Source organism: Myxocyprinus asiaticus, chromosome 31 (genome assembly GCF_019703515.2).
Source record: "Myxocyprinus asiaticus isolate MX2 ecotype Aquarium Trade chromosome 31, UBuf_Myxa_2, whole genome shotgun sequence".
In the NCBI taxonomy this organism is placed as follows: domain Eukaryota; kingdom Metazoa; phylum Chordata; class Actinopteri; order Cypriniformes; family Catostomidae; genus Myxocyprinus; species Myxocyprinus asiaticus.
Window position 1 is genome coordinate 40,123,381 of NC_059374.1, and position 20,945 is coordinate 40,144,325.

The 20,945-nt window shown below is 40.4% G+C and overlaps 1 protein-coding gene across 2 annotated transcripts in view; it reads left to right on the top strand.

Moving 5' to 3' along the window:
* Positions 1-381: 381 nt before the first annotated feature.
* The window catches only part of LOC127422433 (sodium/calcium exchanger 2-like), a 124,337-nt gene continuing 103,773 nt past the window's right edge, over positions 382-20,945 (top strand). For both annotated transcript variants that reach the window (XM_051665948.1, XM_051665950.1), the window contains exon 1: positions 382-523. The gene's annotated coding sequence lies outside the window, so the exon portion shown is untranslated. The remainder of the gene's footprint in view (positions 524-20,945) is intronic.

Consider the following 20,945-nt stretch of genomic DNA (forward strand, 5'->3'; position numbering starts at 1 on the left):
CCATTCACTTGCATTGTAAAGACCCACAGAGCTGAGACTTTAAAATAAATAAATAAATAAATAAATTTCGTTGTGTTCTGCTGAAGAAAGAAAGTCATACACATCTAGGATGGCATGAGGGGTGAGTAAATGATGAGACAGTTTTCCTTTTTGGGTGAACTATCCCTTTAATGTTAACTTCAAGTTATGTTAAATTAAATACAGCCAGACAGACATACTTAATTACTATAAGCCTGTATGTCACGTTAATAGATGAAAGCCAAAACAATGCGCGCTCTCGCATTCAGATCTTAACGCGCGTTCACGTACGACCCTCCCCACCCAGGACGCGCCAGCCTGGATGCGAGTGAGCGCTCGAGAGTATTTCTATTGCACGGGAGAGTGAATTACAACAGAGTCAAACCGCAGAGGAAGAGTGAGAGAAATCGGAGAAACCGCAGCAGCTTTTCAATGAATTACACAGCAGCAACATGCGTTTACCAGCAACGCCTGCCTTGAACATCACAACAAACTAGGATATAAGGTATGACAGTATATGAAACATGTCCTCGAATTGATGTTGCACTGTGCAGTGATGGCGAGCTTATGTTGCCCCTGAACTTGACAAACTGGTTGGTTGGATAGTATGATGGTGCATGTCAGTGTTTGGGATTGAAGTCAGTAGAGTCAAAGAGGAGGTTTTAAATGGGTAAAGTATGATTTATAAGTTATTTTATTTTTCTTTAGAATGTCAAAACCTTTTCTTGCTATTGAGGAGTATTGGAAATATATTAAGAATACATATCCCTAATACCAGATGCACTGGAACTAATAAAATTCTGTTTTGTGTGATAGTTCTCAAAGTATCATAAGTGAATTTCTATCATGTGTCAATTCTAATTGCTGCGCTAGCCCACATATATTACCTGGACTATAGTTGGGTTAGGGGTCTATAGTGCTAAATATTACTCGTGTATTATCATAGCTTCTTAAATAAAGAAGCTATGAAAACAAAGCAAATCTGATTCCTCAATCTGAAAATTTGTGGGCAGAACTGAAAAAGCGTGTGTGAGCAAGGAGGCCTACAAATCTGACTCAGTTACACATAAATGACTGATGCAGAACTGTAATTCCTTAATGGGCGTTAACCATATCAATACTGAAATCTTTATTTTACAGGCTCATGTGGGCATCCTTTGGTGTCTGTAGCCACTTCTTCATTTTATTTAAGTGTGAAAGCAATCCACTCATGCATTGGTCCACTTTCATTGTTTTTGCTTCTGTGACCTGTCTTCCACCACAACAACCATTATTATTTGCTTTCCTTGTTAACTGATGACTGTCTGATGTTTTCGTATAATTGGTTACAAAAACATTGTTATTGCTGTTAATAAATGTGATGCTCCACTGTCGTAAGTTGCTTTGAATTCTGAATCTGATATTAATAAACCAGATCAGTGTGTTCAGTTCATGTCAAATGGAGGTTCATATTATTTAAATGTCATCAATGTGATGCAGTCACCTAACGGGCACTCTCAGGGTAATACTTGGGACCTGACGGGGATGCACCATGCAGGCAGGCAGGGGTGTGTCCAGGACTTTTTGCCAAGAGTCAAGTAAGGGGTTGCGTCCAGTAACAAGCGGGGGGGGGGATAAAAGCTTATTTTTAGGGTGGCAGCTGCCATCCCGTGCCACCCTTCTGGCCCCACCCCTGCAGGTGGGATTTCCTCTGTTTTTCTGCAGTTGGAGTTTCCCTTCCTCTCTTCTCTCCTTTAAAATTCATCATTCATGTATATAGACGCAATACTATCTAACTGCATACTGCATTGTTTAGTGCACACTAATTTATTTTTAAAGGGTCATAAAACTTACAAAACACATTTTTTGAGATGTCAACAGATATGTATAGGTTGTACATCTTTTAAAACAATTAGTCTACTCATTATGTTTATTTTTAAAGGGATAGTTCACCTCTCATTATTTTCTCACCCTCATGCCATCGCAGATATATTTGACTTTCTTCTGAACACAGACAAAGGTTTTTAAAAGAATATCTCATGCAAGTAAATGGTGGCTAGAACTTTAAAGTTCCAAAAAGCATATAGAGGCAGCATAAAAGTAATCTATAAGACTTCAGTGGTGGAATCCAAGACTTCAGAATCTATATGATAGGTGTGGATGAGACACAGATCAATATTTAAGTCCTTTTTTACTATAAAATCTCCTCCCTGCCCAGTTGGTGGTGATGTGCACAAATACTGTGAATCGGCAAAAACAAAAAAAAGAAGAATGTGAAAGTGGAGATTTATAGTAAAAAAAAAAAAAATTGGACGAAGAGAATGGACTTGCCAAGCCACCTTGGAAGAACGAACTCAGAAGGACAGGAGGATATAGAACACATCTAGTGTGAGCTTTGAGATGTGTTGCATAATTAACCGTCACAGCACATTTGAAGCCAGTGAGAGAACTATTGGCATTATCACATCAGTGAAAGCATTATTATCATCACACCAGTGTGGTTTCGCAGGACTAGTGAAACGTTGAAAGAAAACAAGTCTATTAACACTCATTTCCTCCATGTGTTTATTACTATATTAAAATGATGCCCAACAAAACAACAAATGTTCTCTCATGAGACGTCAGGCTTTGACGATCTTACAGTGGGGAAACTCTTGAGGTAAAACACAATGATACATTTCCTTCGTCTGCCACCATAGTACCAGGTTCTCTTGCCCACAAGTCACCATCCGATGCATCCTCCATATTCGGACTGATCGAGAACACATCTGGGTAATTTTATGCATTCTCATTACTTGCGATTCTTGAGTATTTGAATTTAACTTCGGCAGTGAATGAGAACATAAGAACACAAAAGAATGCACATTGAGAAACAGCCATTGAATCGGCTAGTAATTATTTAAAAAAAAATCCTAATCCAGCAATCATGAACAACTGGAAAAATCAGGGAAATTCATTGGTCAGAATTGGTCAGAGTATTATGGTAGTAAGCATCTGTTTTCTATATAGTGTCTGATTTAGTGTGCCGTGGATGCACTGTGTTGCCTCGGGATTAATAGATTAATCCTGACTCTTCAAATTAAGGTCATGAGGCATTGAGGAAAATCTTAAGGCATCGCTTGAGTCATTAAATAAAATTTCATTGTAATCACGCTTTGCAGATACATACATATGTTAAAAGAAGGAGGTAGAAGGCTGTAATTCCTCATCGGTATTTGAAATCTCTGAACTGAAGGCATGCACGCGATCTGTAGATGACGAGGCAGCACACGAGTGTCCTCGAGCTGTTTTAAATTCTGATCGTATTCACACATCAGTCAGCCTCATTCTCAGCAGTCTCCCCTCTCGTGTGCTCTTATTTTTTATGTTCTTAGTTGCCTGCTTGATTGCACTATCACAAATACAATTGTCCCAGGACTGTGAGACTGCCATTGCTGGCTTGTAGTCAATAGTGTGTGTGTGCTCAGCACATTGAGACGTGAGCGAGAGTTTAAATCAGTTACTGCTGCAGTGTTCACACAAACACGCACTGAGGAATTCCTCCTCTACACACTTTGATTGATGCTGTGTGTGTGTGTGTGTAGTCAACATCTCCTGCCCTGAAGCACTTCATACTGAATGAAACCAAAGTGAATGCTTGTTTATAAAATTGTCAAACTCCTCTGTATTAATGCTGCTCATATTTGTTTCCTAAATGAACATGCAAATGATTGCTCTAATAATTCAGGGACAGATATGAAAGCATACATAGGGAACCTTTAGGGTTCTGTCTACCTTCAAACATAATGGGAAAATAAAAAAAAGAAATCAGCCAAGACAGCAAAAATTTGTGGACCTCCACAAGTCTGGTTCACACAATTTCCAAATGCCTGAAGGTACCACGTTCATCTGTTCAAACAATAGTACGCAAGTGTAAACACCATGGGACCGCGCAGCCATCATACTGCTCAGGAAGAAGACGCATTCTGTCTCCTAGAGATGAACGTAGTTTGGTGCGAAAAGTGCAAATCAATCCCAGAACAACAGCAATGGACTGTGTGAAGATGCTGGAGGAAACAGGTAGACAAGTATCTATATCCACACTAAGACGAGTCCTATATCAACATAACCTGAAAGGCTGCTGAGCAAGGAAGAAGCCACTGCTCCAAAACCACCATAAAAAAGCCAGACTACAGTTTGCAAATGCACATGGGGACAAAGATCTTACTTTTTGGAGAAATGTCCTCTGGCCTGATGAAACAAAAATTGAACTTTTTGGCCATAATGACCATCGTTATGTTTGGAGGAAAAAGGGTGAGGCTTGCAAGCCGAAGAACACCATCCCAACCATGAAGGATGGGGGTGGCAGCATCATGCTGTCGGGGTGCTTTGCTGCAGGAGGGACTGGTACACTTCATAAAATAGATGGCATCATGAGGAAGGAAAATTATGTGGATTTATTGAAGCAAAATCTCAAGACATCAGCCATGAAGTTAAAGCTCGGTCGCAAATGGGTCTTCCAAATGGACAATGACCCCAAGCATACCTCCAAAGTTGTGGAAATATGGCTTAAGGACAACAAAGTCAAGGTATTGGAGTGGCCATTACAAAGCCCTGACCTCAATCTGATTCCTCAATCTGAAAATGTGTGGGCAGAACTGAAGGAGGCCTACAAACCTGACTCCGTTACACCAGTTCAGTCTAGAGGAATGGGCCAAAATTCCAGTAACTTATTGTGAGAAGCTTGTGGAAGGCTTGACCCAAGTTAAACAATTTAAAGGCAATGCTACCAAATACTAACTAAATGTATGTAAACTTCTGACCCACTGGGAATGTGATGAAAGAAATAAAAGCTGAAATAAATAATTATGTATTATTCTCTATTATTCTGACATTTCACATTCTTAAAATAAAGTAGTGATCCTAACTGACCTAAGACAGGGAATGTTTTCTTCGATTAAATGTCAGGAATTGTGAAAACTGAGTTTAAATGTATTTGGCGTATGTATAACTTCTGACTTCAGGTGTATCTTGAGTCTGATACTTTACTACAAAACCCTGTTCTTTACCGTATCACCTGGCATGTGCTTGGTAATTTTGTGCAACACCAGTATGACGAACAGGTACCTTCCCAACATTCAGAGCCTGCTGGGAAGGCAGGCACAATACACACTTATACATATGCATACACACTCACAGCCAAGAGCCCCACTGTGCCCACCCACTTGCTCCCATTGGCCGGCATCCCGTCGCTGTGGGAGCAGGTGTCATACAGTTGGCCGATTCATCTGTCGTCATGACAGGACTCCTCTCTCTGTCTCTCTCTTTTAAGATCATCCCTCTGTACTTCTCATCTCTCGACCACACTCAATGGATTTGCTGGTTCAGGGATAGATAGAAGTGTCCGGAAGGTTAGTAATCCAAAGCAATGACCTGCAAAATTAGGGGCCATGAGCAGAAAGCCAAATTGTTCCATGTCGTGAACAAAACTTGCTGATAAACATGTTTAGCTTTGACAGAACGGATGCTGCTTCAAGCCAGAGCATGCTGCGACTGTTCTGTTCAGATTACAGTTTCAGACATGAGTGCTACCTCAAATTATGCGGTTTGTTGAGGAGATATGTGTGCTGCCCGCAATGACCAAAGCTGTAAGTGTTGTTGAACTTATGGGCATGTGTGAGCTCCAGTTTCCAGGTGAAATGTCCACAGAGGGGTGCCAAATGTGAGCAGTATCTTTAGTTGTAAATGATGTTATACCTTCAACAGGAATGCATATTATATTAACAGTAACCCTTAACCCAAACCCCAACCTTAAACCTAACCATCAGTGGAGCAAAAATGGAACCTCTGAAACGCTCTGACCATTGTTTATGTGAACACTATTACTTTCTAGTTTCTACGGGACAAGAATTTTTGCTTGCTCATCGCATTATCAGCAGAGCTACAGGAAAATTGATGCTTAAATTGATGCTTAAATGTCTGATGGGGGATGTCGCTTGTCAGTAATTCAGCTAAATGTGGTTGATTTCATGGTATTTGAACTTTCATTAGCAACATGTCGATTTTTGTGTGATCATGTTGCATTGTGGTGATGAGTTTTGCATGGGCAAGGACCACTAGTTCTAGTTTAAAAAAAAAAGGGTTATGTTAAGCATAGACTTAGAAGTAGGGTGCAGTGAATATAACTGGCTTAATAAAATAAAATAAAAACAATAGAAGTCAATGGGAAGTCCCAGCTTGATATATAAATGTATGATGAGAGCTTGAACACACTCTAGAGAGGTCATGTCAGGGTTGGACAGAGTGATTCTTTCTCTCTCTCTCTCTCTCTCTCTCTCTCTCTCTCTCTCTCTCTCTCTCCCCTCTCTCTCCCCTCTCTCTCTCTGTGTGTGCATGTGTGGAGTGTTTGGAAAGACTGTGTGAGTGACTGAGCGGCGTGTTTGAGTGTGTTCCAAACTTTTTCCTTTTTCCTCTTTCTAGATTAAGGTATATTGGTTGAGCTTATTAAAACAACGGTAGTTTTCTGATATTTATTTGCTGACTTTGTTGGCAAAAGAGAGGAGCAATGGAATCGAATTCTTGACTTTGACCGCACATCATGGGTGCAAATGTTTATCAGATGAAGATTGTTTAATTGCTGTTAGTAATGCTGTTGGTGCATTGAACATCTTGTCTGCATCAAGAATGAACAAGGCAGTTGTTATTTTTCTGAGGGAAACATCTATGGTTGATGATTTAGTTGAACATGGTTTATCTGTGAGAGATGTATTCATTCCGGTTCTGCTGCTGTCTAACCCCTCGAAAAAAGTTACCCTTTCCAATGTACCTCCGTTTATTCCAAATGATACACTTGAGCGCATTCTTGTGCATTATGGCAAATTACTGGGACCGAGCAAAATGATTCCGCTTGGTGTAAAAAACCCCAGAATTAAAGCATATCATGTCATTCAGAAGTCACACTGTAAGGGGGTTTAGAGGAAAGGAGGAGGCGAGAACCGGCTTGACAACTTAAATAATAATTTATTAAACAAAAACCCAAACAAAAACACACAACTAAAAACACAGCACAGCTGTCTGTAATTCTCTCTCTCTCGAACTGTCGTCCCCGGCCGCCTTTATCCCTCGCGCGCCCCATCAGGCTGATTGGGGACCGGGTGTGTCTCATTCCAGCCCGGCCCCGCCCTCCTCAGCTCTACACTCCTCCTGGTGTTGCCTCAGGCCGGGGAGCCCCCGGCATGACGTACATCCCCCCCCCCACCCTTCCTCTCCGGGTGGGGGGGCGTGCCTTATGCCCCGACTGCCGGCGGGTCCTCCCCGCCTTCCTCGACCTGGGAGGAGAAAAAAAACACAAAATGGCGAGGGAAAGGCCAACACCGAGCGGCAGAGAGAGAGAGAGGAGAGAGAGAAAAAGAAACTCACCGGTTCTCTGATGCGCCGTCGCGTGGTCCTCGATCACTACTCCACCCTCTCAGGCGGACTGCAGCCGCTCCTCCCCGGGCGGACCGGAGTCAGACCTCCGACCCCCAGCGGACAGAACGCCCCTCCGCGTTCCCGGCATCCCGTGGAGACTCTCCTCCGCCCCTGGCAGCGGCCCTATCACTCCAGGCGGTCGGGGAGTCACTTCCCTCCTCCCCCCGCGGACGGCGGTCTTCTCTCGACCCCTCCGCGTTCCCGGGGGACGGCAGGGCACTCCTCCGCCCCCGGCAGCGGCTCCCTCGCTCCAGGCGGTCGTGGAGTCCCGTCCCCACTCGCCTCGCGGACGGCGGCCGTTCCCCGCGTCCGGGTAGTCGGGCTACTCCGTCCCCCGTCGGACGGCAGCGGCGCTCCCCTGGGTGGACGGCAGTGTCGAGGACTCTGCAACGGGAATCCCTCCTCCTTCCCGGGTTTCGGCACCAGTGTAAGGGGGTTTAGAGGAAAGGAGGAGGCGAGAACCGGCTTGACAACTTAAATAATAATTTATTAAACAAAAACCCAACCAAAAACACACAACTAAAAACACAGCACAGCTGTCTGTAATTCTCTCTCTCTCGAACTGTCGTCCCCGGCCGCCTTTATCCCTCGCGCGCCCCATCAGGCTGATTGGGGACCGGGTGTGTCTCATTCCAGCCCGGCCCCGCCCTCCTCAGCTCTACACACACGTACATGATTTTAAATGCTGAATTTCAAAACCTGGAATTTGCTGTAAAACTAACGTTGAATGGGAATGATTATACGATCTTTATCACTGTTGATTCAATGAAATGCTTCACTTGCGGGAAACAGGGCCATGTTAGACAGTCGTGTCATTTGAATATGGAGGCTGAAAAAGAGAAGGAGTGTAATTCCGTAACAGAACAGGTAAATACTGCTCTGGATAATAATAATGCAGAAAATATTGATAAAGATAATGTACAGCAAGATGAAACCGTTGCTTCACCTAACAGTGGAGAGGGTTCTAATGTGCTTGCACAAGATTGTCCCACTGAAGATACGGACAGTGCTTCTGTCATCAGTACACATGTAAATGGAGGTGTGAAAGTCCGAGTTGATGAGGAGCTCATTGTTGCCGGGGTAGTTAGTGATTCAAAGCACCCGGAAAAGCAAAGTGAGCTAGAAAACTCACAGGTACAAAGCAGCAGCCTGTTACAGGGTGACATGGATCTGCTGTCACAGAGAACTGATGATAACTTATATAAGAATGACTCTGAATGTGAATGTTCAGATACTGTAGAAGAACATGATGCAAATTCAGAAGGAAATTCTGTGGGGAATCATCTTACTTCCCATTTAAAGCCTCCTTTTTACATGGTTGAACAGATGAGCAATTTCCTGGATGCCACTAAGAATCAGAGAAAACTCAAACTGGAAAAATATTTTCCTGATTTGGAACTTTTTGTTGAGTCTGGTGCTATTGCTATGCGAAAGGCGATATTGGAAGAACTTGATCAACTGAAACGTTACAGGCTTAAAATATTTGTGAGCACGGTTAGAAAAAGTCTAAATTCGTGTCTGAAAAAATATTGATAATGTTATGAAAAGTGGGGTTTTCATTATATTTCTATGGCTGATGAGTCCACTAAACCTTATAATTCACTCTGGCACTTTGATAACAGGTTACTGCAGGATCACTGCTTTATTCACTCTTTTCACCTTTTTTGGAATTCTTGGACAGAAGAGAGATTACATTTCCCATCTTTAAATCAGTGGTGGGATGTGGGCAATGTGCAGATTACAGTTTTTTGTCAGCAGCTTACTGCACATAGCAGGGGTGCCCTATCAGAAAAAATGAAAGCTCTTGAACAAGAAATCCTTGGACAAAGCAGTCATAGTACTACAGATATCATTTCCACTGACTCTTTCGAAAGGAAAAAAAAATATTCTACACAGCTTAGTGGAAGAACAAGGCAAAACAGCCCTTTTAAGGGCAAAGTTCGCACGTCTAAATCATATGGATTCTCCTACTGATTTTTTCTTTGGACTTGAAAAAAAGCCAAAAGAGCATAAGCATCTTCATTTTTATGAAGATTTATACCGTTCAGAGCCATGTAATGGAGCAGAAGCTGATGTACTTCTGAGTGACTTACCACAATTATCAAAGAAGGACAAGATGGATCTTGAGAGCCCTTTAACAATGGTTGAACTTTCGAGAGCTGTCCAGGAGTTGAATTCTGGAAAGTCACCTGGTTTGGACAGTCTTCCAGCTGAGTTTTATAAGGCTTTTTGGAACTTAATTGGTCAGGGCTTGTACAACGTTTTGTTGGAAAGTATTGAAAGAGAGACCCTTCCTCTAAGCTGTTGGAGAGCAGGTTTAACTTTGATCCCCAAAAAAGGGAGACCTTGGTTGCATAAAGAACTGGCGCCCCATCTCCTTGCTGTGTGTTGATCTCAAAATCTTTTCAAAAGCCTTAACCAACAGATTGAAGGGCTGTATAGAAACTTGTTATTCATGACGATCAGTCTTACTGTGTCCCTAACTGAACAATATTTGACAAACTTTTTTTTGTTAGAGGCATTATTACAGTGGCAAAAAGACAACGTGGACATAGGTCTTCTCCCTTTGGACCAAGAAAAAGCCTTTGATAGAGTGGACCATCCTTATTTAAGACTCTTGAGGCTTTTGGATTTGGTCATCATTTTGTGTCCTTTATTAAGCTCATGTATAGTGATATTTATAGCAAGTTAAGAGTAAATGGCACTTTAACAAGGCCCTTTTCAGTGACAAGAAGAATAAGACAAGGGTGTCCTCTCTCAGGTTTACTCTATGCTATTTCTATTGAGCCTTTTTTAAGTCTGCTGAGAAAAAGATTATGTGGTATTGGTGTCCCTGGCTGCCCTAAATTTCCCCAAGTAAAACTTATAGCATATGCAGATGATGTAACTCTGATAATTAGGAATTCAAATGATGTTGATAGTATAATTTCATGTTTGAATATTTTTCAGAAAGCTACTTCTGCATGTATAAATTGGGGAAAATGTACTTCTTTGTTGTTGGGAGACTGGCATAGCACAGGAACTCCTCAGTTGCCAAAGCAGTATACATGGGCCCAGGATGGTTTAAAAGTTCATGGCATTTATTGTTGGAACTAACCAGTGTATGGAGAAGAACTGGGAAGGAGTGATTGACCGGGTTATTGGTAAAATTCCAAAGTGGAAGTGGATTCTTCCACAGCTCTCATATAGAGGAAGTTGCCTGGTAATTAATAATCTGACAGCTTCAATGCTGTGGCATAAGGTTACAGTGGTAGATCCCCCTAAAAACTGCTGTTAAAAATACAAAGGGCATTTGTTGAATTATTATTATTATAATTTTTGGGAATGGCCATCATTGGCTTCCTCCTGGGGTGCTCTATCTTCCCGTTGCAGAGGGAGGTCAAGGCCTTATGTTGAATCAAAAATTGCAGCAATGAGACTACAAACATTGCAAAAACTGCTGTACTGCTCTGATTGTGTGCCATGGATTGATTATTGTTTGTACATTCTTAAAGATCTTGGATGAACAGACCTTGACAAAGAGTTCTTTTTAATTGAGAAGCCTTATGTTGAAAATGTGTATTGTTCTCTTTTAAATTGTATGTATCGATTTTTCAATCATGGAGTTTGTTAAAATTCTCAAGAGTAGGTGATGAAAATGATGGGTGTGCAGAACCTCTGTTTTTTAATCCTCTTTTTAAGCTACAGCCTCCATTATCAGGTTCTGTATTCAAAATGTTTTTAAATGCTGGAATATCTAGAGTTATGGACCTGCTTGATATAACAAGAGGTCAGTGGCAAATGGCTCAGTCACTTGCTGACCAGGTTGTGATTAGGTCAGTGAGAATAGTGGAAGGGGTAGTTAAGAGCTTCCCCCAGTATTCACTTCATTTATAGAGTCTGCTTTAATTAATGGCTTAGTATCTCAGACATTCCTGCATTAAAAGTTGTCCCAAAAAAATTGGATATTGAAGAGAACACTAAGGTTTTTTTGTTAAAGGGGTTTGAATTTTTGGATTTCCAAAGTATGGGGAAGAAAACGGTTTATCATATTTGTGCTAAATCAGCACACTTTGGTCAGTTGAAGGAAAGGATACATACTAAATGGAGGACTACCTTTCTGTACCCAGAGATGTAAATCCCTCATGGAGGCTGTTGTATAAGCCTCCTATTCCCAAGAAATGTGGAGATCTACAGTGGAGAATACTTCACAGTGTGTTGGCTACAAACATCTTTGTTTCTAAAATTAATAGAATGGTTTTACCTGAATGTTCTTTCTGTAAGGCTTCTGACACTGTGTTTCATTTATTTTGTGAGTGTTCAAGACTGGTTCCACGTTTTGTACTATTGGAAAAACGAATTATGAAATTGGGATTTTTTTTTCTTTTTTTTTCACAAATACCTTTTTATTTTTGGTTGTAAGTATAAACAGTCATGGCGCGAACAGTGTGTGCTCGCCAATTTTTTAATGGGCCAAGCCAGTTGAAAACATCAATGTAAAAATGTGGGTCAAGATGACTTGTCTCTTTTTAAATCATTGGTAGAATTTTTAGGGCAGCTGCTAGAATTTGCATATTACAAACAAATTGATAATGTACCTTTTTTCAAAATGAGATGGGGCATGAGAGAGGCATTAGTGACAATGAGCGAGTTTGGAAATATGGTTTTTAATTGTTAAAATTGTTGTTGTGTGTGTGTGTATTGTATATGTGTTCTGTAATGTTTTGGAAAATGGTGTAAATTAAAAGGGTTTTAAAAGTCAAAAGTCTCTCTCTCTCTCTCTCTCTCTCTCTCTCTCTCTCTCTCTCTCTCTCTCTCTCTCTCTTTCCTAATTTACTCACTGTCATATTGTTCATGCTGGTCAGACAATAAAGCCCATAGGCTTTCATATGGTCATCATGACAGAGCAGGACCTGGACCCATGCTCTAATAGCATGCCGCTCATGTTTTTCTCTTGTTTTGTTCTCAGCCGAGAGTAATGCGTGCAGTAATTCTGTTGTGCTGTGGAGTGTGCTGAACGTTTAACTCTTTACAATCCTGTCAGGCCAACTGATGCCAGTCAAAGAGCATTACCTCTCTTTATGTTTTTATGCAGCAGAGTGAGGGAATTCAAAAGGGAAGAGAGGAAGTAAGAAAGCACAGCTATGGATCCATTAGCCTTGGCCTTTCCAGTCAGTCTGACTGCGATGGAAAATGACATGTGATTGTTCACCTTGTAGAAGTCTTGAGTAACCTTCAAGCTTAATTTCCCACTCTGATTTTCTCTCTCTGTCCTGTCCTTATGACAGAAGGATTTACAGTAACCCAACATCCCATGGTTATTCAGTACATTAAAAAAAATATATTAAAATATATATTTAACTACATCAAATACTGTTGCTTCAAGACATGTGACTTATGTCACAGTGTAGCCCTGCCCACAGAGAACGCTCATTGTTCTGAAATCCTGCTTCTCATAACTGCACATTAAACATTAAAGGGACAGTTCTCCCAAAAATGAAAATTCTTGTCATTTACTCTCCCTCATGACACACCAGATGTGTATGACTTTCTTTCTTCTGTAGAACACAAATTAAGTTTTTTAGAAGAATATCTCAGTTCTTTAGGTCCATACAATGCAAGTGAATAGTGACAAAAACTTTGAAGGTCCAAAAAGCACATAAAGGCAGCATAAAAGAAACCCATATGACTATAGTGGTTAAATCTATTTCTTCAGAAGCGAAGATATAGACTACAACTTCTCCTCCTTGCCCAGTATGTGGCAATATTAAACAAAGAATGTGAATCACCAAAAACAAATGAAATAGAAAGTGAAAGAGGAGATTTATAGTAAAAAAGGGCTTAAATATTGATCTGTTTCTCACCCACACCTGTCATATCGCTTCAGAAGACATGGATTTAACCAATGGAGTTGTATGGATTACTTTTATGCAGCCTTTATGTGCTTTTTGGTCCTTCAAAGTTCTGGCCAATATTCACTTGCATTGCCCCCTTACTTCGACCACTGTGCCCTCCCAGATTTTATATTTGAAAGGTATACATTTTATCTATTCCAAATGCAGACTTACCTATTTCATCCTGGCGCCGACTACACCTTTAAGCACACCTTCACAGTGTCAAACTTTCACCTCCATCTCAGAGTTTGTTCAAGCTCACAGCAGAACCACCTACAGTGCAGATAAAGTCTGTGTGTACCGGAAATGTCAGACTAACCGAACAGAGTGTGAAACAGTGAGGTAAAAGCATCTGAGAATGTGATGGAAGCATGTCTCCCACACCAGAGTCTGGAAACATAACACGACCGGAGTGCATAGTCCGGTCTGAGACAGGAAGAGTCGGTGTTTCAAACACAGAACTTTCATTTAGTTTCACCTGGTAACAGCAGACTCAAGGTGTGCTTGACAGGTAGAGGCAGAGAGAGAGAGAGAGAGAGAGAGAGTGAAGGACACAAGGGTATTAAAAAAGTGAAGATAAAAAAAAAAGATGTACATTAGTTTGGTTAGTGTGGCTGTAATATGATGTCAGACACAGGAAGTGCTGGTGGAACACAGAGCAGAGAGGGGCCACATTCTCCAGGGACAAAAGCTGATGCACAGTCTGTTCCCTCTCTGTCTGTCTCTATTTCTTTCTATCTGGGAAGGTTATGACCTCATCCTGCGGTTGAACTGTGTTTGCCACTCATCACCAGGGCTGGTGTGCATTTCAAAAAGTGTGAATGAAAACAGCTTCATAACATTTGTGTGTATGGGTCGCTGTGTGTTTCCATTAGATAGCAGAAAATGATATATGATACGTGGAAGTTGACAAATAACATTGACATGATTTTCTTTTTCTTTTTTTTTTTTTTTTCAACATTAGGATTTTTGGTAAAAATGTATATGAATATATAATGGAAAGTGTTTATTTTATTGCTGTGACTGGTATACATTTCTTTTGGGGAAGGGATAGTTCACCCAAAAATTTAAATTCTGTAATTATTTTCTCTTTTTTTTTTCATCCAGTTTCACGGATACTACGAAATGTGAATGACTTTAATCTATATAAAAACACATGTTAGACCTACAATATTCCCCCAAATATTGTCTCAACTAACCTAACAGAGTTGCCTGAATGAACAATTTCATTTTAAACAAATTTGCTGATTTCCCAGCATGCATTGCAACATTAATAAATTATCCAGTTAGTGTTATACACTATTTTGCTCTTTATTGACTTTATTTATGCTGTTAAAGTTTTTGTTTGTTTGTTTGTTTGGTTGGTTGGTTTTTTTTTGCTGCCACTGTTAGTCAATTTTTGTGTGGTGATGTTAGGAGCTCATCTTTGAACCTAATGAGGTTTGTTGACTGTCACCGTTATTGGGGATTGTGTGTTAAGGGTTGAGGTCTATTGTAGGTCTATCTCAAACAATTGTACCTACTGCATTGCATTGCAAGACATCACTCTGCAGAGGCAAAGCTTGTGATCATCTTCATGTGAAAGTAACTGAAATGGTGACAAAATGAAAGTTTTCGTGTTGTGAAATGATAGTTAGCTGAACAAGAAATCAGTAGTTTTCTCAACAAGAATTTTTGCATTTAGTGAACATACAAATTCACATTGACTAAACAAAGAAATGTTACTTAGGATAATTATTAAGACAGTTGTCTAGAGAACTCAAAAGTCTTACTGTGGCCCGCCACAGTCTAATTTGTCCCGCCACAGTTTCATCATGACTTTTACACTTCTCATAATAACATAAAAGATCTCTAACGTTGTGTTTTGCGCCATTGCTTCGGCAAAGCATCTCTCACTCCCAGTCAGTCAGCCCCAGTCAGTGCGTAACTTTATAATTCGCTAGCGATCTAGTAACAGCTACGCCCTGTTTGACTGACAGGCGGCGTATGTGTGTGTTCCGAAAATGCTCACGCTAATGCGCACCTGAACGGTCAAATACATTTCAAAATTCTGCCAAAATGCCCATCTTGGTGAGGTATTCATGTAAAGACAGAGAGTGATATCTAAAGTGAACGTAAACAATGGAGAAAAAAGCGGATTTGTATTAAAATGTCGGACTTGTAAGTATAAATGTAAGCTAATAGACCTGCTGCCGTCTAGTGTGTCATCATAATAATCAAACAACCATAACAAGAAAACAAGAAAACACTCACTGCTCTTGACTGAGTAACTTTAGTAACTTTAAAAAGTATTCATGTATACAGTAAAGACCAGTATTAATTTTATGTTGCATTTCATTTTGAATGTTTACTTGAATACTTGAAACTGCTGTTAAAAACTTTTAAAGCTGTTAAAAAAAGCACAGAATTTTCTTAATTTTTTCTATTATTTTTAATCCATTTCTATTCATTGCTGTTTTTAAAAACATTTTTTTTTATTATTATTGTTATTTTATTACTGACTGTTTACTAGTCTTGAATAATTACTTAAGAACTTGAAACCATTCTTCCATAATTAACATATTAGTTAGTTTTTATTTGTTGTGTTTTTGAAGCTGGTATTGAGAATCGTAAAATTTCACTACAGACTACTGAAATTTTGGTATTGTGATAATGTATAGGCTTTATTGTACATATTAGATTTGCTGCAATAACATGATGAAAAATTAGATCATTGCCTGGGTAGCTCAGTGGTAAAATACGCTGGCTACCACCCCTGGAGTTCGCTAGTTCGCTAGTTCGAATCCAGGGCGTGCTGAGTGACTCCAGCCAGGTCTCCTAAGCAACCAAATTGGCCCGGTTGCTAGGGAGGGTAGAGTCACATGGGGTAACCTCCTCGTGGTCACTATAATGTGGTTTGTTCTCGGTGGGGCGCATGGTGAATTGAGCGTGGTTGCCGCGGTGGATGGCGTGAAGCCTCCACACGCGCTATGTCTCCGTGGCAACGCGCTCAACAAACCACGTGATAAGATGCGCAGGTTGACTGTCTCAGACGCGGAGGCAACTGGGATTCATCCTCCGCCACCTGGACTGAGGCGAATCACTATGCGTCCACGAGGACTTAGAGTGCATTGGGAATTGGGCATTCCAAATTGGGAGAAAAAGGGGAAAAATCCCCCCAAAAAATAAAAAAAAAAAATTAAAAAAATTAGATAATTTTCCATAGAACTATGAGCACCCCTGCTGGTGGCGATGGAGACTTCTCTTTATTTGACTACCATTCGTAACATAAAATAGTTACCTTATGACAATAGCCTCCTTCTCTACCCAGTGCAGTTTACATTTCTGTCGCAGAGAATTGAGTTGATTGCATAGTTACACTATTAGGTTGGGCACGGTCGTAATTTTAGGAAACATACAACAGAAACTTTGACATGTTGCTTGAGCATGTAACTTATAGTAAATGTCCTTTTTTCTCTATGGACAAGTAACTTTTTTACTCGGACAAGTGAATGACCAATTTTTCAATAAGAGAGAGTGAAATCCACCACCAGATGAGAAAGAAACAGCTACAGAGGATAGATAGCATAGTTAGATGGCAAGTCAATAGCCAAACAGATTATTCACAGGCTTTTGTCAAGAAATAAACTGGAGTAACAGTGCAATTTTAACATTACTTGTTTCTTTGTAGCAGAAGAGACAGCAGGGGCAGCAGGAGAGACTCTCATAGAGGTACAGACATTCAGAGAGAGTCAGCAGGGCAGGTACTTCCCATAGGGGCAGCAGGGGAGACAGCCTCCCCTGTGGGAGGGACAGCAGGTGATTTTGACAGCAGAGAAAGGGGCTGTAGGTTAGAGTAGTTTCAGTTCAGTTTGTGAACTGAGTTAAACTCCGTCTTGTTTACCATGCTTTGTGGGTGTGACTTTTTTGTGTCATCACCATTCATATCTATACAACCAATGTGTTTACGATTAAATTACTACTAGAGCACACAATTGTTTGCAAGAGCACAAAGTTCTTCATAGATCTAGCCTCTTAATTTTGCTCTCAAAGTGCACCATATTGATGCATTTAACTTTAAAATGTACAAAATGTTCTCACGGGGGAGCATATAGGGCATCTGATGCCCACCCACCACAGTCTCACAAAATCCGGTGGGAAACACTGCAATTCTTTTCTTTACAGTGAAGAAACAATAACAGCATATGGGTTAGGAACAGCATGACGGTGAGTAAAGCCAAAAACTTACTTTATGCAAGTATGCGTATACGCAGATGTGAGTGCATGACCAACCAATTGACTACGTGCGGTCCGGTTGAACATACTTAACGTGTGTTTTTGCATTATGCACGCAACAAACCTCAGTCCTCAAGGGGGCAGTAGAGTTACCTTCAAAAGTCAATGCCATTAAAGACCCTGTGAAATCAAAATGAAAGTTTTGCTGCTTTTAATCCATATCTATTAGCTTTAAGGTCATCTGTACTTCTAAACAATGACAAAAATAGTTTTCAGAAGATATAATCATTTAAAATCTGCAGTCTCTTCTTGCTAAAAAACCCCCAGAAAACCATAACGTCACATAGAGTTTGAGGATTTTTGTCCAGTCAAATACTTTCTAGAACAAAAAGGCGCCCTCCCCACTACGTCTGTTCAGTGCACATGGCTGTGTTCTCACCTGCACTGATGATGCCTTCGCAGGGCACTTAGAAGGGAGCACAACCCATGCTGTAGTGTTGTTCCAAACAGAATTTACGATGCAAATGATTTAAAAAGTGAGTTGTGAATGCCGGTTATCACCTTCAGCCCTGCGAAGCTCTCACAGTGGATGGTAATTGTCTTCATTGGGAATAGGGCATAGGGATGATTTCTTCTGAATAGAACACGCTAACGTGGAAGCTGGATGCGAGAAAAGTGGCTGGAGTTTATTCATATGTATAAAGAAGGGGTCTGGGTAGCTCAGCGAGTATGACGCTGACTACCACCGCTGGAGTCGCGAGTTCGAATCTAGGGTGTGCTGAGTGACTCCAGCTAGGTCTCCTAAGCAACCAGATTGGCCCGGTTGCTAGGGAGGGTAGAGTCACATGGGGTAACCTCCTTGTGGTCGCGATTAGTGGTTCTCGCTCTCAATCAAAAAGATGAAGAATATGGTACTGCATCCACTGCTTCATACAGTATGTCGTGTCAACTATCCATTTGTTTTTCGTGTGCAGGATAATCAACTTTCTTCTTAAGTACTGTATCTGTCCATGTTTTTCTCTGAAATATATCACACTTCAGCCTTTTATAGTCATGCTGGTGTGAACATGGTAGAAACACACACAAAGTTATTTTGTGAGTGCTGTCTATCTTTTTCAGTCCACTGGAGCAGAAGTTGAGAGACGGGTCTGACAGCTTTTGACAGAGAATGACAAGGCAGAATTTCTTTGGAACTGTCAAACATGGACTTCAGTTGAGCTCACACATACAGTAACAAACCAGATATCGGGGGTCACACACAACCACCCTGGGGAATATTTTATTCCTCAGAAGTCAGACTGCTCAAAATCCACTTTGTATTACTGTAGATGTGTCTCCTGGAATTCCATATAGGAGAAATAAAAATAGATAATTGTTGACTCAGTAAGAATATAGAGCTATAAAAGTAATGTGGATAGCATACCTCAGATAATTTGTTAATTGTTGAGAAATATTTGAGTTAATTTTGAAATCTCTGACATTTGTTTGCAGACTCTGGTATCTTAGCAAATCAGAGCACAGTTTGAGACATTGTTAAGGAGACACATGTGAGATAAATGGTGAGAATCGGGAGACTAATGCAAAAGTCTTTATTTGCTCTCCGTTTAATCACATTACTGTCCAAGAGAAACAATCAAACAGATCTAATTTGTGATTTCTCTATACTAACATAAGCATACGCCTTCACATCCAAGTCCTCTGATTATGGTTCCACCCAAAAGCCAACACTTCACAGTGTATTTGCAGTAGTAACGGTTCTAAATTGCATAATTCTTTAATCAACACTGCCTTTAAGGAAACCCGTCGCTGCTCCCTGATGTTGTGTTTGTTTCTTTTGAAGCCTGCGAGATTCCCAGGTGTGATTATACCAATTTTCCGTGTGAATAGTACTTATGCAGGTTAATGCTCAAAGACGTCATACCCAAGAGAGCAATTATTTCAAACCCTGCAAATAAGCCCAGGCATCAGGTAGGTTAATGAAGCTATAACGTACATGCCTGATAGTGAATGAATGAATGAATGAATGAATGAATGTTGCATTTATATACAACATTCATTCATCTCACATAACTTGTTAAATTGATTATGCAAAATGTATTGATCATTAATTGATTTGCTTCAAAACAATCATTGTTTTTGCGGGATTACACGTTTACAGCATTACGTCATCATGGTAACAAAGTTGTAAAATTGGATATGACTTTACACAGAAAAGGTTAGTAAGCGTTTATATCACACTAAAAGCATGTTATGATGTTATATTGTCTATGTCATGTGGCTATACTTTGGAAACAGTGAGTATTTGAATGTTTATGGATTGGCCCCATTCACTTCCAGTACCTTACTGTAACCTCGATTTTTTTCTTTTTTTAAAGAAAAGGAGAAATCCAAAAAACGTTTTGGTAATCAACATTATGCCACAAATGCAATCAGTTGAGCTTAGGTTGTATTGAACTCAGAACATTCCTTTAACATTTTTCAGCTACATTTTTTCATTTCTCTGGGGAGAAACGTTAATGCCATTTTTTTTGTCCTCCTCATTTTTCATTCTCTTTGTTCTCTTTCGCCTCACCTGCCCTTTATAACACCCTTCCATCCTTCCTCTATTTCACTCACTGTGTCTCTCCATCTGTTGTGCACCTGTCAGTCTCATATGATATTTATGGATCGGACCGATGTGTGCTGTGCAGTGTCAGAAATGAACTTTTTTATTAAGGACCAATATTGCCCCTTGAAATTGATTTTCTGTTTTGTTTTACCTTTATTAGGGCATTTTTCTTTCCCTATACAAACACATAGCATGCTGTCCATTTATGTCAAATATGTCAAAAGAAATTCTCAGTCTAAAAATTAGGCTTATGTTTGTTCCCTGTACAATCAACATAAATAGTCTGTACTGACGTTTTGTGTGCTGTTCTTAGACTCTCTACACATTTTCCGCTATTTTTTGTGTGTTTTCTGTGCAATCGCTCACAGAGACTGCAGCTTGATAATACATTCCCCCCCCCTCATCTGTCTATTGTCTTGGTATAATATCGTAGTACTCTAGGGGCGATAGAGTTACCTTCAAATGTCTGTTCCAATAAACTGCATGTGTTATTATTCAGCTAAACTGCTATAAATATATTGACTTTAACCTACTTGTTCAGCAATATTCTCTTCAAACTGTTGCACCGCCTTGACAGTGGCTGACCTAAAAGAGAAAACTCATTGTAGATGCGGACAGCTCACACTAATCTCACTATAGTGCCCCTTGTGGCAACATTGAGAACGCAACGTGTACCTGCGTTGTGTTATGAATTGAGGTCTTAAGTCCTGGATATAGTACTTCTATTTTGACGCGAACTCTCAGCGTCTGCGAACCGTCGAGTGCGAGCCTGTATACTCCATGTCTGCATCCGAAACCAAAGG